The 21625-nt window shown below is 35.2% G+C and overlaps 1 protein-coding gene across 2 annotated transcripts in view; it reads left to right on the top strand.

Annotated features, from left to right (window-relative positions):
• mettl16 (methyltransferase 16, N6-methyladenosine) overlaps positions 1–21625 on the top strand; it is a 59142-nt gene that overhangs the window by 1520 nt on the left and 35997 nt on the right.

Below are 21625 nucleotides of genomic sequence, written 5' to 3'. Positions count from 1 at the left end.
TGTGGCTGTATGTTGGCACTGGTGGGAGGTGTACATAGAGTGCCACCAGTGATACTATACAGCTACATCGCACTGCTACTAATGTGATGTTGCATTTATACAACAGTTCGATGGCATAATTGTATGTATAAAAAAGAAAATCAAAGACAGAGAGTCTAAAACCTTTTGTTCACATTTGCAGCTGACGTCAGAACAGCAAAAACCATTGCTCATTCACCAACATCACTTTTGAGCTAGAATTTAAATAATTATCTAGTGTATTGTCTAAAGTGACGACAAAACAGGTGATTTTGCTCATATTTTAAGATTATAAGGCTGATAAGCATGAAATGTCATCAGTCTAGAGACATTTCCCAGTATTTCTCTGTTGCTATCGGGAGATCACAATAATTCACTCAGAAAAAACCAAAGCAGCGCAAATACTACCAGACTACTGTTGTGTTTTCAATTAGAACAGATGCTAAGCACATTTCTTTCTTTCTTTCTTTCTTTCTTTCTTTCTTTCTTTCTTTCTTTCTTTCTTTCTTTCTTTCTTTCTTTCTTTCTTTCTTTCTTTCTTTCTTTCTTTCTTTCTTTCTTTCTTTCTTTCTTTCTTTCTTTCTTTCTTTCTTTCTTTCTTTCTTTCTTTCTTTCTTTCTTTCTTTCTTTCTTTCTTTCTTTCTTTCTTTCTTTCTTTCTTTCTTTCTTTCTTTCTTTCTTTCTTTCTTTCTTTCTTTCTTTCTTTCTTTCTTTCTTTCTTTCTTTCTTTCTTTCTTTCTTTCTTTCTTTCTTTCTTTCTTTCTTTCTTTCTTTCTTTCTTCTTTCTTTCTTTCTTTCTTTCTTTCTTTCTTTCTTTCTTTCTTTCTTTCTTTCTTTCTTTCTTTCTTTCTTTCTTTCTTTCTTTCTTTCTTTCTTTCTTTCTTTCTTTCTTTCTTTCTTTCTTTCTTTCTTTCTTTCTTTCTTTCTTTCTAGAACTAGTCTGCAGTAATGGAAAAAAGGAGACTCATTAGAAACAAACAGATGGCCAACCAAAAAGTAACTCGGGGTTATACACAGAGTGGCCAACACAAAATACATATATTCCTAATATGCGAGTCCCATCTGACACTCGATACACTACAATTAAATGGTATAAGTACAGAACTACACGTACAAAAGAGAGAGAACGACTAAGAAGTCACTTACCTGTTTCATAATGATTTGATCAGCTGTAGTTAGAAATTACGCTTGGTTTGTCTTCTCTAAGGGCTTATGCGGTCTCTGTCGCCATCTTGTAGATAGCGCTGTACCTCCAAAATTATAAATATTTAAAATCGGCACTGTCCTTATAAATAAAATCTAAACATTGTTGCCTAAAAAAAAGCCTAAAATTACATTATGTTGTCCAACAGCTGCAATATTTACCAAACTGTAGTGAGTTTATTGATCTGCTGTCACTCTTTGTGGGTGGAGTAATAAAGAAGGGTTAGGGGGCTGAAGGATAGGGATGTCCAAACTCGGTCCTGGAGGGCCAGAGTCCTGCAGATTTTAGCTCCAACTTGCCTCATCACACCTGCAAAGATGTTTCTAGAAAGCCTGGTAAGAGCTTGATTAGCTAGCACAGTGTCTGATTAGGCTTGAAACTAAACATTGCCAGACACCGGCTCTCCAGGACCGAGTTTGGACATGCCTGCTTTAGGAGTTCTGATATTGCAGAATATCGCACTGCCGTTAGCCAATCAGATTCAAAACAACAAAACTTGTGTATATGTGTGTATATGTATGCGTATATATATATATATATATATATATATATATATATATATATATATATATATATATATATATATATATATATATATATATATATATATGTGTGTGTGTATATATATAATATGTGTGTGTATGTATATATATATATATATATATATATATATATATATATATATATATATATATATATATATATATATATATATATATATATATATATATATATATATAAACTGAAATCATAAAACAAAGTTTTATAAACTGTTTTGTTGGTCAACTGTTTTGTTTGACATTTTATTTCAGCTTGTTAAAAAGAAAAGTTTTTTTATTCTATTTAGTCTGACTTGAAAACTATGAAATATAAATTAATAAAAAATATATTGAGAGAAATAATAGAAACCACATAACAAAATTACTAAAACTATAACTAAAATGAAATTATTAAATGTAATACAAATAAATTTAACTGTTAATATGAACAACAATAATGCATCAATAAAACTCAATCTTTGTGCATGCGCACATACACATTTCTAATTGTGCCATTTATTGTGTACATTTTTTTGTTCTTTTCCAGTAATTGATTATCAAATAATTTCTAGGCAAGGCAAGGCAAGTTTATTTATATAGCACATTTCATACACAGTGGCAATTCAAAGTGCTACATTTCATACACAGTGGCAATTCAAAGTGCTTTACATAAACAGGAATACAAAAGACAAGTTTAGGAACATAAAATGCAGACAATAAAAATTATTAAAAACAGATAAAAACTAATTAAAATGAGTTAAAATAGGTTATAAAAGAATGAAAAAGAAAACGAAAAACATAATAGTGCGATCTGTCGGACGCAGCACAGTGCTCATTCAGTAAAGGCACAGCTAAACAGATGTGTTTTTAGTCTTGATTTGAATGAGGACATCTGATCATTTCTGGAAGCTGATTCCAGCAGCGGGGGGCATAGTGGCTAAAAGCCGATTCACCCTGCTTTGACTGAACTCTTGGAACTTCTAGTTTATATGATCCTAAAGATCTGAGTGATCTGTTAGGTTTGTATTCAGTGAGCATATCTGTAATGTATTGAGGTCCTTGGCCATTTAGTGATTTATAGACCAGTAATAATACTTTAAAATCTATTCTGAATGTAACTGGGAGCCAGTGTAGAGACCTGAGTACAGGTGTGATGTGCTCTGATTTTCTGGTTCTGGTCAGAATTCTGGCTGCAGCATTCTGGATGAGCTGCAAGTGTCTGACTGTCTTTTTGGGAAGGCCAGTGAGGAGTCCATTACAGTAATCCACCCTGCTGCTGATAAAAGCATGAACAAGTTTCTCTAAGTCTTCACTGGAAACAAAGCATCTGATTCTTGCAATATTTTTGAGATGATAGTATGCTGATTTACTGACTGCTTTGACATGACTGTTGAAACTCAGATCTGACTCCAGAGTCACACCAAGATTCTTGACCTTATTTTTTGTCGTTTGACCTTTAGAGCCAAGGTACACATTCACCTTGAGAACCTCATCTCTGTTCCCAAACGCAATGACTTCAGTTTTCTCTTTGTTTAACTGAAGAAAATTTTGGCACATCCAATTTTTAATTTCATCAATGCATTGGCAGAGGGTGTCAATGGGGCTGTAGTCATTAGGCACTAAGGCTAGGTAGATCTGAGTGTCATCAGCATAGCTGTGGTAGGAGATTTGGTTCTTTCTCATTATTTGGCTTAGAGGGAGCATGTAAAGGTTGAACAGGAGAGGTGCCAGAATCGAGCCTTGTGGGACTCCACACGTCATGGGTGTCCACCTTGACCTATGGTCACCTATACTAACATAGTAACCTCTCCCTTCAAGGTAAGATCTGAACCATTTGAGGACTGTCCCAGACAGCCCAACCCAGTTTTCCAGCCTATCCAGAAGTATGCTGTGATCGACAGTGTCAAATGCAGCACTGAGATCCAACAATACCAGCACTGTTATTTTACCTGAATCTGTATTTAGGCGTATATCATTGATTATCTTTATAAGAGCGCTCTCTGTACTGTGATGTGCTCTGAACCCAGATTGAAAATTGTCTAAACACCCCTTGAAGTTTAAGAACTTGTTAACCTGGTTGAAAACAACTTTTTCAATGATTTTGCCAATGAAAGGGAGATTTGAGATTGGCCTGTAATTGCTCAATATGGTGTTATCCAGGTTGCTCTTCTTCAAGAGGGGTTTAACAACTGCAGTTTTAAGTGAGGTTGGAAAAATCCCTGATAGAAGTGAAGCATTTACCACTTTTAGAAGATCCATTTCTAAACAGGTAAACACCGTTTTGAAGAATGATGTGGGGAGCGTGTCAAGACTGCAGGTTGATGTTTTTATAATTTGCACCATCTCTTCTAAGATTTTACCGTTAATTGCCATGAAATCAGACATAATGTCTGACTTCTCAAGTTGTGGTTGAGCTTGTTTGATATCGACACAACTTGACTGATTGGATGAGCTGATTGCCTTTCTGATATTATTGATCTTATCAGTGAAGAAATGAGCTAACTCATTACATTTACTTTCAGAGAGGAGCTCACTGGGAATCCGACTGGGGGGGTTTGTGAGCCTCTCTACTGTTGCAAAGAGTGTGCGAGCATTATTTACATTGTTGTTTATAAGGTTTGAAAAGAAAGTCTGTCTAGCAGTTTTTAGTTCCACATTAAAAGCCTGAAGACTGTCTTTATAGATATTATAATGGACTACTAGTTTCGTCTTTCTCCACATACGCTCAGCTTTCCTGCATTGTCTTTTCTTCATTTGGACTGCTCTTGAGTTTCTCCAAGGGACTCTCTCTGTGCCAGTTCTCTTCCTAACTTTAACAGGAGCGATGTCATTTATTACATTTTCAATTTTAGAATTAAACAAATCAAGGAGAGAATCAACAGAATCTGCAGATATACTTGGTGCTAGCGATATGGCCTTCATAAACTGCTCACTAGTGTTCTCATTTATGCATCTCTTTCTGACAGAGACAGATCTGTCTTTAATCGCTGGAGTGATCAATATATCAAAGAAGATACAGAAATGATCAGATAGTGCCACATCCTTAACAACAGTCGATGAAATGTGTAAACCCTTAGTTATAAGTAGATCAAGAGTGTGTCCACGATTGTGTGTGGGTCCTTGAACATGCTGAGTCAGATCAAAAGTGTTAAAAACAGTCATCAGTTCTTTTACAGCATTGATTTCTGGATTATCTATATGAATATTAAAATCCACAGCAATACTAAAATAATCAAATTCAGAGGTTACTATTGATAACAGCTCTGTAAAATCCTCAATAAAAGCTGGAGAATATTTTGGAGGTCTGTAGATAATGATCAGTAAGATGCGTGGAGACCCTTTTAGTGCTATACTCAGATATTCAAAGGACAAATAGTCGCCAAATGACACTTGTTTACATTCATACACATCCTTAAACAGGGCAGCGATGCCTCCACCTCTCCTATTAACTCTGCAAACACTCAAAAAGTCAAAGTTTAAAGGAGCTGCTTCATTCAGAACTGCTGCGCTATAACTGTCATCCAGCCAAGTTTCATTTAAAAGCATAAAATCAAGGCAATTTGTGTTGATAAAATCATTGACTAAAAGAGACTTATTGTTGAGTGATCTGATGTTTAAAACCGCTAACTTAACAGTTTTAGTCGTTTTCACTACAGAAGTCTCAGATATACATTTAATAGACACCAGATTTGAATGATTTGCTAAACGGTCTGAAAGAGTCTTTGGTTTTCTGTCACATAGTAAGACACATATTTGCGTAGAGAAAGCTACAGACACACTGGGTTCCTGCTTGTTCTGTAAACATCTGATAAATTCACTGTTATCTAAGCAGGCCCCCGACACACATCAATGGCAGTTTTTAAGTTCACCAGCTAAAGATGAGGTGTTTTTTGGGACCTGGCGCTGTCGCAAAGACCTGAGGCCTGTCCTAGGTGTAGGGCGAGGTGGGCTTAGAGATGGGCGTGTGGCTTGCTGACTTTTGGTTGCTAACTGGGGGCTAGCAGCAATGGAGTGTGAGAGTTTAGTTCCAGCACACACCAGTTCCTCCATCTTTTTTGAAAAATCCAAGATTTTAATTCTACAACATTTAGATGAATTTAAACTGGCATCTTGGTACCAAACCTTTATGATGTTTTTATTCCATTTGAACACAAAAGAAGGTATTTTGAAGAATGTTGGAATTCAGTAGCCACTGACATCCTTATTAGGAAAAAAAATCAGTTGTTGTCAACTATCAATTTTCAACATTCTTCAAAAAGATCTTCTTTTATCATCATTACAAGTAATTTGCTTACATTTCAAGGTTTGAAACCACTCTATATTTTTTATTTGATGTTTGGCGTAATTGCAGCTACTCCCCTTAAAAAATAGCCAATAGCATTTTGTTTTTATCACTGCTCTGCCAGTCAGAGTGGTTGAGCTCAAGCACATCAAATAAAAAGCGAATGAGAAGCGTCTTGAAGGAGGTTTAAGCCAGCCTTAAAACCATGATAGAAAACCTCTAATTACTGATTGATTTTGATATTTTAGAAAGTAAAAACACCAAAAAGACAGAGTAAAATATGTTATGTCGGCTAGGATGTGTGCAGTCTCATAGGATCTGCTTTGCCTGTGTGAATAGAGATCAGTTATTTGCGGATCAATAATCACATTGGCACAGTATTTTAGGCCTGTCCCATTGAAGCAGTCGCTATGATTGGATGAGTTTCCTGCTGCGACTGTCAATACGCAGAAGCTCATCCAGGACTCCAGGGGAGCGGCGGAGCTCAGGCTGTTGTCAGAAAATGAACTTGACAAAGTGGCGCTCACGAAAATTGCCTGTTTCTTTTTTTATTTTTTTTATTCTTCCTCTCCATCTTTTATTTTTTCGACCTCACTTGCAAGATTAGTTTTCGGTCTAATGGGAATCATCCTGAGCAAACGCCCTAAAGTCATGTCTGAGGCTGAACATCTTGCATTTTTTTATGCCAAGTCTCCATATTTCCAGTCGGTCCCGCTTGGTTATGCGCCGTTACCGTTGACCTTGCCAAGAGGTGTGTATTTCTCCCTTTACTGAGCAAACGTCCCAAAGGCTTCAGAGGTGGTGCATGCAAATCAGATGCTCTGCCTACAGGGTTTCAGTTTTAAAGAAACAGCCCATGTTTGGTTCAGTAAAGTCGTGACTGGAGCAAAGATCTCAGCCAATGGGAGTTAGCGACTGAGGTGCCAGAGGCCAGTGTTTTAAATCTCTTGGGTGTTCAGCTCTGGTTTGTGGAGGATCTCCAATGATTTTGCCAAGCCGGAGGGTTTGTGTTCTCAAGTTGTGCAGGCTCAGCTTCCATCGTTATTTTAGTGATTGTTTTCGGACCCGTTTTTTGGCAGCTGAAAGAAAGAGCCAGTGATTATGCATGCATGAGAGGAAGCAGGATTTTCTTTCGATGCTGGGATGTTTCCTGCCCATGTCTGTGGGACGGCGGTGCAGATGTGCACTACAGAGTGGTGGAGTGGCAGGTGGGAAGGGGGCACAAAAGCATCCCGGTGCAGAAGAACAGCTCAAGTGTTTGAGAGCTGGAGGACAGGAGATTGTAATTGGGACACTAAGACGTGAAATGTGTCAGGGAGTGTGTGTGGGACGGATGGGGACTTTGTTTTAGGGTTTGGTGTTTGATCGTTGACTTCGGTAACAATAAAAGTAAGAAGGGATCTTGATATTTGAGTGGTGGTTGATTTCTCAAAGGGATTGAGTGGTGTTATTGAGTAGGACTGTGCAACATATCCAAATATTTCAAATGTTCAAGTAATAAAGGTTTGAGTGATTTAACGCAAAAGCTGATTATGTTAAAGACTTTTCAGCATATCAGGAAATGCAGTTACATTTCAATGTGCATCTCTGAAACCAAGCAGAAAGGACATGCTGGATTTCTTGTACACCGCAAAAAAGAAAGCTCCTTTTCAAGTTTTTTTTTGTTTACCTGATTGTTCTTGGTGTTTTCAGGTTGATAAAACTATATCGGTGGAGCAAAGTTGTGGTTATATTTATTTTAGTTTGTTTACACATTGTTAAAATTGATTATTTGTTTTGTGCAACAGAAAAACATGGCTGTCCACGCTCAGAATTTAGCTTTTTTTTTAACCCCCTGAATAATACAAAAAAATTGTTGATATTACATTTTTTACAATTGTTGTTTTATTTCGCATGCCATCATATTTTTCTTCAATTCTGCACAGCATTAAGAGATCAAAGGGGCTGATATATAACTGATGTGGCTGTGAGCAATATTAAAAGAAATTATATCATATATTTTTGTGTATTTTAATGTGTGTTTTTGCGCCAGTACCTTGACTAGTTATGCTTGTCATGGATAAATATAACACTAAAGAATTTGCTTCTAGAATGTGGCAGCAACTCATGTGTGATTAATCGAATCATTCATTCAGGCGATAAATTCAAACTTGCTGATTCATCTTGAAGCCAACCATAAATTAATCATTGACTCACTCGATTCATTCAAAAACACATTTTTAGGGCTGGGTGATTTGGCCTAAAATCAAAATCTCGATTAATTTAACATTTTAACTCAATTACAATTAATGAATGATTATTTTATTTTATTATTTTTTGTTTTTGCCCTCATAGATCACTGACAAGTTTTTTTATTTTTTACAGTAAAAATGCTTTTTTAAAAAGTTTTTTTTTTATTTTTAAATACACTATTTTTAAACAAAGGGTGCATTACTTGATTTTAAAATAATTGACATAAGCCAACACTATCTATTATCTAATTATTTGTTATTGAACATCAACTCTGAACAACTAAAATTAAAACACACATTGCCTAAAACATGGCTGTCCGTGCCGCCTACACTAGTCACCGCTACCAAACCGACCAATCACAAAGCTTGCTCTACGCGTCTTTGTAATATGTAGTTACAGTTTTTTTCTTAAGAGGTGCGTGGGTATGCGAAAAACTGCACTGGACCATACATGTCTAATATTAGAATTATATAATAATAAATCATAATATAATAAGTATAAATTAGCATTAAAGTGCCATGAAACCCCCGTTTCAGCAGGGTGTTTTCACACCTCTAGTTTGGAAAAAGTCAAGAAAGTGGGTGTGTCTAGCTCTCTTTAGGTGGGAGTGTAGGGAGAGGGAAGGATTTGGATAAAAATGGGAGTTTCCATTTGGGCACATGGTGATATTCACCGAGGCAAAACAAACACACAGACGCATGGGAGAAAGACAGGGACTGTGTTTAATGACAGTGATAGTGGCTGTGGAATATTTGATACAGCACGTCGTATAAGAGAAAAAACCTCCACATTTCTCTGTAACTTAGATGCACTGGATAGGTAGCGTCAGAAAGCCGTGTGTGTAGACTTTAAGAAAAAACCCTCAATGTATATCGCAAACCTGACAATTTTTGTAAAAGAAAAAAATATATATATTTAAGCTCTTTGCACACTAAAGTCTGAAATGTTTGTATGCATTTTTTCTGTATTAATATCCGAAAATTCGTCACGTATACAAACTTTGCACACTGAGTCTAATGCATATTAATTAATCCATTCTGAAAAAATTTCAGAGTCAATTTAAGGGCGATGTTCTCTTCTCTCTTCTTCAAACAAAGAAAAAGAAAGAGGAATAGGTTTCATCCTTTGTGCATACAATACTAGAGAGGAAGGAGAGTAGGCTAATCATCTTTATCAAAGCTGTGATGGATTATAACCAAATGCAAAGTTTATCTCAGGAAATCAGTGGAATTAAACAAAAAAAATAGAACCAGATTAAATTTTTTTATGACGGACCAAAGTTTTGTAGACATTGTGTCAATACAATTTACCAAAACGTGAGGTCGAATTTTTTTTTTTTACATGCAAAAATTACAGACAAAAATGTAATTTCATTCATGATTTAGGCTGCATTTGCACTGCATGCTTCAAGAGACTCAAGTCCGACTTTTTTCTCCCATGTTGCACAGTTCGGATATGGTTACGTGTCAGCAGAAAAAATAATCATATGGATTCAGATTTACTCAAATCAGATTCAGGCCTTGTTCATATGTGGAAATTTATCCAATATGAATCGGATCCGTGCCCTCGTGTCTGCCTGGTTTATACTTCTGCGTCAAGTGACCGGCGCAACTCACGGCACAGGCAACTCGCGCAACTGAGCATTTATACTTCTGCGCGCTGTCTCTGTTGGTCTGCATTAACACTTCCGAAACGCTAGTTGGCAGTGAGGTGTAAATGTTCCTCTGTGTTCCTCTGTGTTTCTTCGCTTCTGTTTTGCTATTCTGAACACTTCCTGTATGTACAAGTGACTCAAACTCGCTCATTTTGAGGCAGGAACCGGCGGACGTGCAACAACTTTAACCATGAGGTAAACACAAAACAAAACTTTCCATCTGGAGCTCCTTCACGGGACTCCACACTTGTAAACAATCGCTCGCGCCATCCGCGCGGCTCTCGGTCCCGCCCAGACTCGTCGGCGCTAGCAAGCCGACCAATCACAGAGCTTGCGCTACGCGTTGTTGCGACGTGTAGTTACAATTTTTGAGAGGTGCACGTCAGTGACGGCCACGGCGAAGGGCTATGCGTCAGCGCCGTAGCCTACGCCGTTGTTTGACGCAGAAGTATAAATCAGCCTTAAGTGGGTAGATCAGATTCTCACCTGTTAAGGCAAGTCGCTCATCAGTTAAAACGCCATAGCGAATGACGTCAAGTCTGATGCTTTCATTCCGGAACAGACTTCAGCAGAGTCCCAAACCTTAAATCTCATACACCAGGACTAAAAAAGCTTTTATAATGTTATGTAGCACAGCTATTTAAGCATGTTAAAGAGAGAGAAAGAGGGAGAGAGCACAATATCCACAACCGATAACCTAATTTAAAACTACTGTATACATCATTTGCATAAATCATGCCACACATTGCATTAAAATGAGCTCTGGTTTAAAGAGGCCTAGATAAAAGAAGATGGTCAAATGAGAACTTTTCTGTCATAAAATATAATAAAACAACTTGTCAAATAATAATAATTAAATAAATGAAACCCTATAAACAGATTAAGTACAGGAATGGAGAAAAGGCTGCTTTTATTATGCTGCTTTTATTTCTGCTTTTATTATCAGCTTTCAGTCAGCGCCTATTCTTTTTTTTTTTCTGGTCATTGCGCCTTTGCCTTGTGCTGTGTAAATGGAGACAATAATTTAAAGATGATTTAAGCCGGTCATCAAAAAAATTGGATACAGTCACAAAATCAGAATTGACCATCAAGATCTGCAGTATAAATGCAGCATTAGTAAGAGCTTGTGGGTTGAAATGAACTCTTTCCTTTAATGTTTGTCACTTTTGTGTTGAATGATTTTTTTTGTTTTCTTGAGTGTAATAATATCACAAAGAAAGCTATAGTTGTCCTGTTTCGTCAGCCACAGTGCTGCTGGTCCTGTCTGGTCACGTCACACTTCCTCAGCAGGAGAAGTCATTATAGTGTGACACAGAGCGAGAGCAAGATCTGTGGTTGAGAATGAACAAAAGAGAGCGAGCCTGTATTGACGTCTGTGCACCTGGAGAGGCTCAGCTGCTAGCTTTAGCGTGTCCATCTTTCTGCTGTCTTTTCTCTCAGGTGTGCTGTCAGGACTGGCCGTGGAGGCTCTTTTTGAAGATGCTGCTTGAAAAGAGCCCCGTGCTTCCTCACCCTTTGATTCCTAATGATGGTTTTGAAAACGGTAGCAACGCCCCTGGAGCAGTTCGCCTCTGCGGTCTAATTAGCAGAACTGCCCAGCCGCTCCACCACAAACTCCCTCCTCTGTTCGAGAGGCTTCTGCTAGCCTACAGATCTGTCCTTTGTCCTTTTGCTATAGCACACATATTATACAAAAATATCTCATCTTAAAATGTTTAAAGATGCGTTAGTGATAATGATTTAGTGATTTCAGTATTTTATATTGGTTGATGTTGCACATACAGCATACACAATAGTAATATCTTGTTATCTTTGACTGTTTCTCAATATGCATTTTTCTGCGTTCTTGCGTCCTCGAACTCGCTCAGTCCCAGAAGTCAATGCGATTGAATAAAGGAGGTAGGAAGCACAGCTTTTTATATAGGTTTATTATTAATTACAGTTTATAAATAATAAAAATAGTTTCCCAGAGATGGGTTGCGGCTGGAAGGGCATCCGCTGCGTAAAATGTGCTGGATAAGGTGGTTCATTCCGCTGTGGCGACCCTGGATGAATAAAGGGACTAAGCCGAAAAGAAAATGAATGAATGAATAATACAAATATAAAAAATAATAATATAAAAATAAATAATATTAGTTTACAGATATAACTTATTTATCTCAGAAGTTTCCCTGAATGATGGTGAAAGTAAACATACCATTAAAATTTAATAGAGGCATAAACACATTAAGGATGTTTATTTGCTGAAGTTTTTATAAAAATCTGTTTTATTTGTATTGTGCAAAGTATATTTGTAATGTTTTGTGCGTTATATACATTAAAATGCTGTAATGTTTAAGAAATTTTCCGCTAATAACCCGTGATGGTCATGTGACCATCAGGAAGAATTTAGCATCTCGTTTCTCACAGGATGCGTTCTCTGTTCTCGCGGTCTCCTTAGTTCGTTCTTCCGAGGTGACCTGGCAATACCGATCTTCGCAAGAGCGCAAGTTCGTTCTCAGCGTTCTTTGAATTGAGAGCCTTTAACTGTTTGAATGTTTGTGATCCTGGAATTCAAAGCCAGTTGTACACAGCTATATTTGTGGTTTACAATACACTGAATGGGTCAAAATTATGGATTTTTCTTTTATTCAAAAAATCATTAGAATGGTAAGTGAAGATCTTGTTCCATTTAAGATATAATGTAAATATCATACTGTAAATATATAAAACTACATTTCTGGTTAGTTCAGTCTTACCTCTACCCCTTATTTTGTGCGTTCACGTGAAGGGGTATTCCCTTTAGCTTGAAGGCATAGAGCTAAGGGGAAAGGCTAGATAGGCCTTAAAAAGGAAATTTTTTTAGGACCACACTCGAAAACCAAGGGGTACGAAAAATACACCGTCTACAACGGCAGTATGGCTGCACACGGAAGTCAGGAAATGCACAAATAAGTGTTTTTTATCATTATTACGAAGTTTTACAACAAACAAGCTTATGTTTTCTTATATTCATAACTGCGTTTGTGGTTTACCGTCATGCTTTAAAAAAAATAAAAAACTATAAAAAAAAACTTGCTACATTTAACTATCTATAATCCATAATAACTCCTGTGAAGAAGTCCAGCAACATACTTTCACATCTGACATTCAATGACACTTGAATACCCTGTCAGAAAAGTCTAGTGGCTGGGAATGACTTTTTTACAGTGTCTGCTATAATATTGATGTTGTTTTTTGTGTGTTTACGTTGATGAATATGGGGGAACGGTGTAAATGCACAGTAAAGTTACAATCGTATTGCCACATTATATCATTATTGTAACATTATATCATTGTCTTCAGTGATTTCCCGAAGATGAACACGAAAAATAACCCAACTGGAATAGCAGAGATTGCGATGACATGAGGTGTACAGGTGCTGTAGTGGTGTCCCATTTCTTTGGAGTATATTTTGCCATTCCCTGTCACACTTTCAAGGGCCAAGGGGAAGGGGTACAAAAGTAGAATTGGGATTGGGTGTTAATTTAGACAATTTTCTCAGTATTTAGATTTTTTATTAATTATTATTATTTTTTGAACTCTTGGATTCCAGATATTTAAATAGTTGTATCACGGCCAAATATCCCAATTATATATCAGTGAAAGCTTATTTTTGCAGCTTTTAGGTGATAAATAATCATATTTAAATATAACTAAGACGTGTGTGGTTTTGTGGTCCGTTTTTCTGATGCGATTTGATGATAAGTAACGAATTAGGAATGTGAACTATTTAATGAACATAATTTTTTATTATTTTGCGATTTGTTTTTATTTATTTATTTTTTTTACTTATTTAATTTTGTATAGAACTCAGATTAAATATTCTCTTCACAGTAGCTGAATAGTGTTTTTTTTTTTTTTGACCATTGCTTTGCGGTCAGAAACGGTAGTAAATATACACCTGATCATCTCTAATCCTCACTCGTTTGTCATAACTTATGCATGATTGATCGCTTTGATCAAACCAGCATTGGCCTCATTTATCCAGGTGGATTTTAGTAAAGCACAGATCTAGGCTAAATGCAACTATATTAAGGGCACTTAAAATGAGCACTCTGGTTTTACCTGTGAAAGAGTCTTTGTTTAGTTAGTTTAGTTAGTTATGGGCAGTTGAAGAGTTCAGATGCAAAAACCTGTGCCATCAGTTTTTCTACTAATATTTGCCATTTTTCTGCGTGCATATTTAGAAATTTTTTGCAACAGATAGATTATTTTCATTGCCTTTAAAATGAAATGGCTGACCAAACGCTTGTTTTAGAACAAAATTTCAGATGGCACTTAGAGGTTTTTGCATCTGAACTCTTCAATTGTTATATTGAGGGTTTTTAGGGCATGTTTGGAGACATCATTGACCTTTTATTTTGCTCACAAAAGCCATGTCTAGTCCCGGATGATGCTTAATGGATTGTGTGTATTCATGTGCACGTGTTTGTGTGGTCTGACCACCTCAGTATCAGCAGTAGGAAATGACATTGTTAAAATGTAAATGAATTCTGCTGCAGGTGTTAGTTTGACACGTATTTGCATGTTGTTGTTTTTTGGTATAAAACTGTAAATCTGCTGCTGTCACCTGCAGCAGATGTACGTTACAGCGAAGTTGCCATAAACCAGAACACATGCTCCTCATCTCTCATTCACGCATATACTTTCTCTTCCTCAATCATCTCTTTGAATGTAGTGCCAGCTCACTGTGAAGTGTGCACTACATTTTCATCAAATTAAGTACAGTACATGATAAATGAGCTTACAAAACCTGCTATTTTAAACTTAATCTTCATTAATATAAATAGTATTATTATAATATTGATTAATATTAAAAAAATGCATTAATTTATTTTTTTAGAATTTATTTATTTATTTTTGCTGTTGGGGTGTTTTTATCCACTCTGGGGAGATTTTGTTTCTTTATTTGGCCACAACTTTCTGTTCCAGCAAATTAAATGATTTTTAGTGACATCTTATTTTGATACATGTTTTGGGAAAATGCTTTGAAATTGTTTCAAGAACTCAACAATAAGTTCTGGGAAAATTTACTACCCTTTTGCTATGTTTGTGGCTGTTTTTGCTCCATTGACCTCTATTATAACAGCATTTTTTGATTGCAATGTCGTGACACCAAATAATCATGCATTCTTGAATGTTGGTGGTAAAATTTGTTAAGGGTAGTCAAATTGGACAATACACAAAGGTTAACTTTTGTTTATGTTTATAAAAACTATCGAATAGTTAGAATATTATATATTGTTATAACTGTTTAGTATTTTAGTACCCAGTGTTGGGGAAAGTTACTTTTAACAGTAGAGCATTACAATATTGTGTTACTCCCTCAAAAACTAATTGAGTTACCTAATGTAAAGTAATGTGTTATATTACTTTTGAGATACTTTTGCGTTACTTTTCTTTACCTGGCTGAGGTTTGATCTCTTTCAGAACTTTATCAAGAAGCTCTGCATTTAACAACCCCCTATATAACCTACACCTTTATTTTTCTTTAAAAAATGTAGGATAACATTATATTTTGAGAGCTTTCTGAGCCCAGAGCTATACAAGCTGTATATACAGATTAATGAAAACATGTAAAGTAATGTGTTTGGTAATTTTGAATTAGTTTAGGAAACACTGTCCATTGAGATAACGATTGCAGTAAAGCCTAAGAGTACTAACATGAAATAATTTATATTAAGGAAAAACTGATTTTAAACCCTTTAAAATGTTTAATAACAAAATGAACAGTAAGACGATAAAAAACATCACCAAATCATAATAATTTTTTGAGCTTTATACATTAAATAAATTGCTTCATGATGCCTTAACCTTTTTAGTTATAAATTAATAGTTTTACATCGAAAATGTGAACTGATGTCAATCATAAATGAAGGTGTGGTGCGGGTGTAGTGCTTCGTATGCAGTTTTGTTTTTCGTTTCGCTGTTGTCAAGAGTTTTACTTGCACATAATCTACACTTAACAACAATCCACTTGTTTTCTTCGAGGAGTTCAAAATAACAAAAATCCATTGCAAAAATGTAAGTCTTAGGCCTGCCGTTGTTTCTGTTTCTGACTGTAGTGATGACGGGCCATCCGCAAATTTGTTTTAACCTGTTCATTAAATTGAGTTGTCGTGAAACAGTTTGCGCCTTCATTAAGTACTAACACACCGGATGCCCCCCTCTGACTTGAAATAAACACATTAGTAGAACAGTACAATTACTCATCTGCTGTGATAAAAGACCTGATGATGATGATGTTGATGATGATGATGATGATGATGAGTGCGCGCAAACTGTCTATTCCCTCACAACGCGTTCGCTCATTGAGTGTGTGATTCAACATGATGTTTATTCCACAATATATTTTGTAAAAGCCAATTAAGCAAGATAAAAAGGAACTTGCGTTACATTTTTTTTAAAGGATCTCAAAAAATATAACTTATTTTTAATAAGTAATGCGATTATATTTACTCGTTACTTAGGAAAAGTATTATTATTAAGTAATGTGTGTTACTTTTAAGACCAAACAACATCGTTAGTACCATGTTTTTTTTAAGGGCCCTCTCCCTCACTCTCTCTCTCTCTCTCTCTTTTCTTGTGCTATGCTTAGACATTTGCTCAAACCGCAGCAGATCTGGTATTTAACCAAAACTTCACCAGTTCGTCCTGCAACTTTGTCCTAAGAAGTGGGATTTGCCCAAATATTAAGTCTTATACTCATTATCATTAGCTTCTTCTTTTCTTCGTTTTGGACTCCAGACATTGGCGTGCTGGTTGGATAAGCTTCCTTCCATTTCTTTCCTAAGTCTCTGGTGCCAGAGCTTGGAGGATAGGGTTAATCTGGGAAGAGAGGGATATATGGTACGACAAGGAATCCTCTCCCCCCATCATTTTTTTTTCTGCTGCCGCTGGAGGAGAAAGATATGAAAGAAGAGATTTGGGGAGCAGATGTCATCCAGAGAGAGAGAGAGCAATGGGATTAGAAGGCATGAACCAGAGAGATGACGTCCATCAGTAGCTCATGGACAACCTGGAAGAATATAGTGAGCATTAAAAATTTAGATTGCAGTGTGACCTTTAAATATAAACCCACCAAACATCCCTGTTCTGACATAAATGTATTAAAGAGATTGTTCTACCAAAAATAAAAATTAACTAGCTGTTTACTAAACTTGAAATGGTTCCAAACCTTTGACTATTACTGATATTTTGAAGAATGTTAGAAAACTGTAACCATTGTGTGCGTTTACAGTACATGCACAAAACCAGCGGTGAACTATCAAAAGTCTGATTATTTCAAGAACAGTTTTTTTTATACGTTTACACGCAAATCAGTAAACTGGCTTTTTAGAATACCGTGTTTACATAGGGTTCTAATATTTGCCAGATTTCTCATTGGCAGTGATATCATCACATCATAATCATCAGCAGCTCAAAAGTGTCGCCGGAAATCTGTCAGTAGCTGTGCTGTTGTATGGTATCACTTCTTTACATTACCTGTAGATGCAGCACTTTATCTTTTTTGTTTTTTTGAAGACTGTGTTAGTAGACAATGCAATTTTGTGCTTTATGAAGACTAAGGGCCAGAGTGTATAAAGTTTTACTGCCACCAGTGTCTAGAAATGCCCACTCAAGCTGAATGTCTGTCTGCAGTAAGGACTTGTGGAAGCATGTGGGATACCTCGCATGCATATTGCATAGCCAGAAATGTGCATATGAATAAACTGCTTGAATGCTGGTAAAGGCATTTACATGCAATAAGGAAACTTCTAATCAGATTTTAAGTCCTTACTGATAAAAGAAATCCAAGTGACAATATTACATGATTTTCTGCATATCAGCTTATTAAAGGTAATAATCCAATAATCTGTATTTAATATGATTAAGACAATACTCTGATTAGAAGTCTACCATGTGTATATATATATATATATATATATATATATATATATATATATATATATATATTTTTTTTTTTTTTTTTTTTTTTTTCTTCTTTTTTTTCTCTAATATCTCGTTTTTGATGGGGCATGCATGAAATGTTCCTGAATGAAAGCAAAAGTGCCAAACTGCAGTTAAAGTTGACAAATTAAAATTTAAACACCCGAAATTATATGAAACTCCACAGGAAATGTGAATAGCGTGATGATGCAACAACGTTTATCAAATTATGTGCTTTAACATGAAAAAACGGTATCATGAAAAGAACATTCAAAAAGCCACTCATGTAAACGCCTTAATCATAATATTGTCTTATTCAGATTAAGGCAAATAATTTCAATACTGATGTCCATGTGACCATAGTCATTGTTTCTGAGCACACTAGCTTATAGATATCCTAAAATAACATACTGTACTGACATCTAAAAAAACTTCATTTTAATTTCACAGGACCTTTAAACATAAGCGTTTTAGGATTTGCATGTAAATACACTCATTAGCATCCATATATATAAATGTAAATATATATATATATATATATATATATATATATATATATATATATATATATATATATATATATATATATATAAAAGTCAAAGGTTGCTGGTTTCCAACATTTTTCGAAATATCTGCTTTCATGTTCAGAAGAGAGAAAGTTAAACAGATTTGTGATAAGTGAAGGGTGAGTAAATGATGACAGAATTTTCAGTTTGGGGTGAATTAAGCCTTTATTTTTTTTTTCTGACTCAGGACATTACTATTTAAACTTTATTTTGTCTTTAGCCTAAGAAAATATAGTCTGTCAAAAGAACAAAAGATGGAACGTTATACTACTGCTGATCAAGTAAGCATTTGAGAACTTTGCCTGATGAACAGAACATAATTTTAATTTTTCTATTCCATCGCAGATGTGAAATCTTATTGACTTCGATGGCACAAGCTTGACATCATGACACGTTTGCTTTTGTTGCTGCAGTAGATTAAATAATTGATTAACAATCAATTACCAATTTATGTGGCAGTATTTGGTGCAAATAATGAGTATACAGATTTAAAATCACTCTCTAATATTCCTTTAGGAGCAAACTGTCCCCTTAGTTTGATTATTCATTGAAAAGAAGCCTGTAAATGATCTCTCAGTGCTTTCTATGTGCAGCATTAATCTCTGCTGGCTGGCAGACAGTGAGTTGCATTATTGATGCTGCACATGGCTGTCCTGGGTGAGGGTCTTCTGCTGAAATGTTGGGCATAATTGCGTGGCTTCAGCTCTCTTAGAGATGCGGGCTCACGCAGGGGGGTTTCCTCATATCCCTCATCCTCTCTGCCACTCGTTGCAGGACTAATCCTAGTTTTAAACTTGCCCTTCCATCTTTGGGGAGCTTTTAATGCATGACAGGTTAGCCATCAGCTTGTCTCAAAATAATTGAATATCTAGAAATGAGAATTCTGTGAACTATAAAAGGAGAGATTTTGAAGCTGCTCTTTTTTTTTTTCCCCCCTCATAGTGAATGATATTGGTGACCGTGGCTTTTAAATGGTTAATTCTGCTTACATGGTCATGATACATGCTAAAACCTAATAGCTGCCAGTATATCATTCATAACTAGTCATCAGTTATGCAAATTATTGTTGTTCTGAATCAGGTTATCTTTCGTCCAATCCATATCCATTTTTTTAAACAAAAAAAGGAAAATGAAGAAAATGGCCGTTTTTTTGTTTTTCATTTGGTCACAAGAAACAAAAAAAAAAAAGATTTTGGCTCCATTTTCATTTTTTAAATTTAGGGTAGGAAAATGGATAAACGACTTCAAAATTCATTATACATATGCAAGCGGTGCTGAAACGCCAACTTTCCTTTGATTGGTCAACTAAATCTGAGTTGTGTATATATAACGTGTATATGTAACATATATACATAAATATACAAACATATATATATATATATATATATATATATATATATATATATATATATATATATATATATATATATATATATATATATATATATATATATATATATATATATATATATATATATATATATATTTTATATATATTTATATATATATATATATATATATATATATATATATATATATATATATATATATATACATATATATATATATATATATATATATATACATACATAAATATACAGACATATATATAAAAGTTTACATATTCTGTCATTTGATCAGTTAGCAGGCTTACATTCATTGCGTATACAGAATAAATACATTAATTCATTGTTGTACAGTAAAATGGAGCTTGGACATTTGTAAAAACAATTTGACTGAATTAATACAAGGAGAACTGTACACTGTTATTTTACATTTTACCTTTCATTATTCAACTTCTATACCTGAATATAACCTGAATATATAATCTGTTTGATTCTGTGGAAAACCATAATAATAATAATCTTTATTTAACCAGTTGAGCCAACTGGGATGCAGTTCTCATTTAAAATGATGACCTGGCCAAGAGGCAACATAAAAAGCAGATACAGTACAAAGCAGCAGGGACACAATACAATAACAATTTTACAAATGCAGAATTGCGGATTATAACAACTAAAAATGAAGGAAAAACTAAAAACAAGCACAGTCTACTATCTTTTACTATTGACTGGATTGAGTTTTTAAAAGCTGATAGTGGAAAAAATGTGTTTAGTTTTAAGGTCTGCTCCAGATGATACCAAACACCAGCAGCAGAAAACTGAAAAGAGTAGCGAACAAATGAAGTGCGAACTTTGGCTATGCAAAGGTTAATAAAACTACTAAAGCGCAGATTTCAACGTGTTTCCTGAATGTTGAGAAGTGACTGTAAATATAGTGGAGTTTTCCAGATAAGAGTTTTGTAAATGAACAGAAACCAAAGAATTTGTCGATGTGATTGAAGAAAGGGCCAATTCAATAAAGAATACAGTTGACTGATTAGATGGCGCACCAGTAACAAAACGAATTGCTGCATGGTAAATAACATCCAGTTTGTGAAGGAGAGTTTTTGAAGCTGATCTGCAAATAAATCTCCGTGTGGTGGAAATTCAGTTACATACATTATAAAAGTCTGTTCTTTTATTCTTCCCTGAATGTACTGTTTAAGTTAGACCAAGCGTGACCACTTTAACATCTGTTTATCACCAGACAAGATCTGAATAAGTACATGGTGATTTGACAAGCTACATGTTCGATATATAGATGTTCAAAGTTGAAGCTGAGCGCTGATGCAACTGATTCATCCTGTATGTCACTGATGACCTTGTGGGCATTATAAACTAGATAAAAAGAGAACACACTCTGATTTGGCTTCTCTCACTCTGCAGAAACCTGCGTTGCTGTATGATTGTGTGACCTTTTTTGCAAAGAATAAAACTTTAAAAGACACTTTGGGTAAGAATTTGTCTTCTTGACCACTAAGAGAGCCTCTTTAAAGAAAATTAATCCATAATCCAGAATTGGTAATACTGTTAATTTGACCAAATGCTACTTTGAAGAGTGCGTAAAGGAAAATTTGTTTCTTTAAAGAAAACCAATACGTGCTTTAACCTTTTTGAGCAATTCATTTATGTGAGTTTCAAATGACAGTTTATTATCTAACCAGATACCAAGATATTTGTTGCAGTCAACATAATCTCAGTTTCGTACAATTTAAGAGGAATCTCAACATGTGTTAATTTTTTAGTAAAAACCATAAATTTTTATTTTATTAGCATTTAAAACTAATTGAAGATTGGT

The sequence above is a fragment of the Danio rerio genome, chromosome 15, assembly GCF_049306965.1.
Source record: "Danio rerio strain Tuebingen ecotype United States chromosome 15, GRCz12tu, whole genome shotgun sequence".
Classification (NCBI taxonomy): Eukaryota; Metazoa; Chordata; class Actinopteri; order Cypriniformes; family Danionidae; genus Danio; species Danio rerio.
This window is presented reverse-complemented; position numbering and strand designations above follow the sequence as displayed.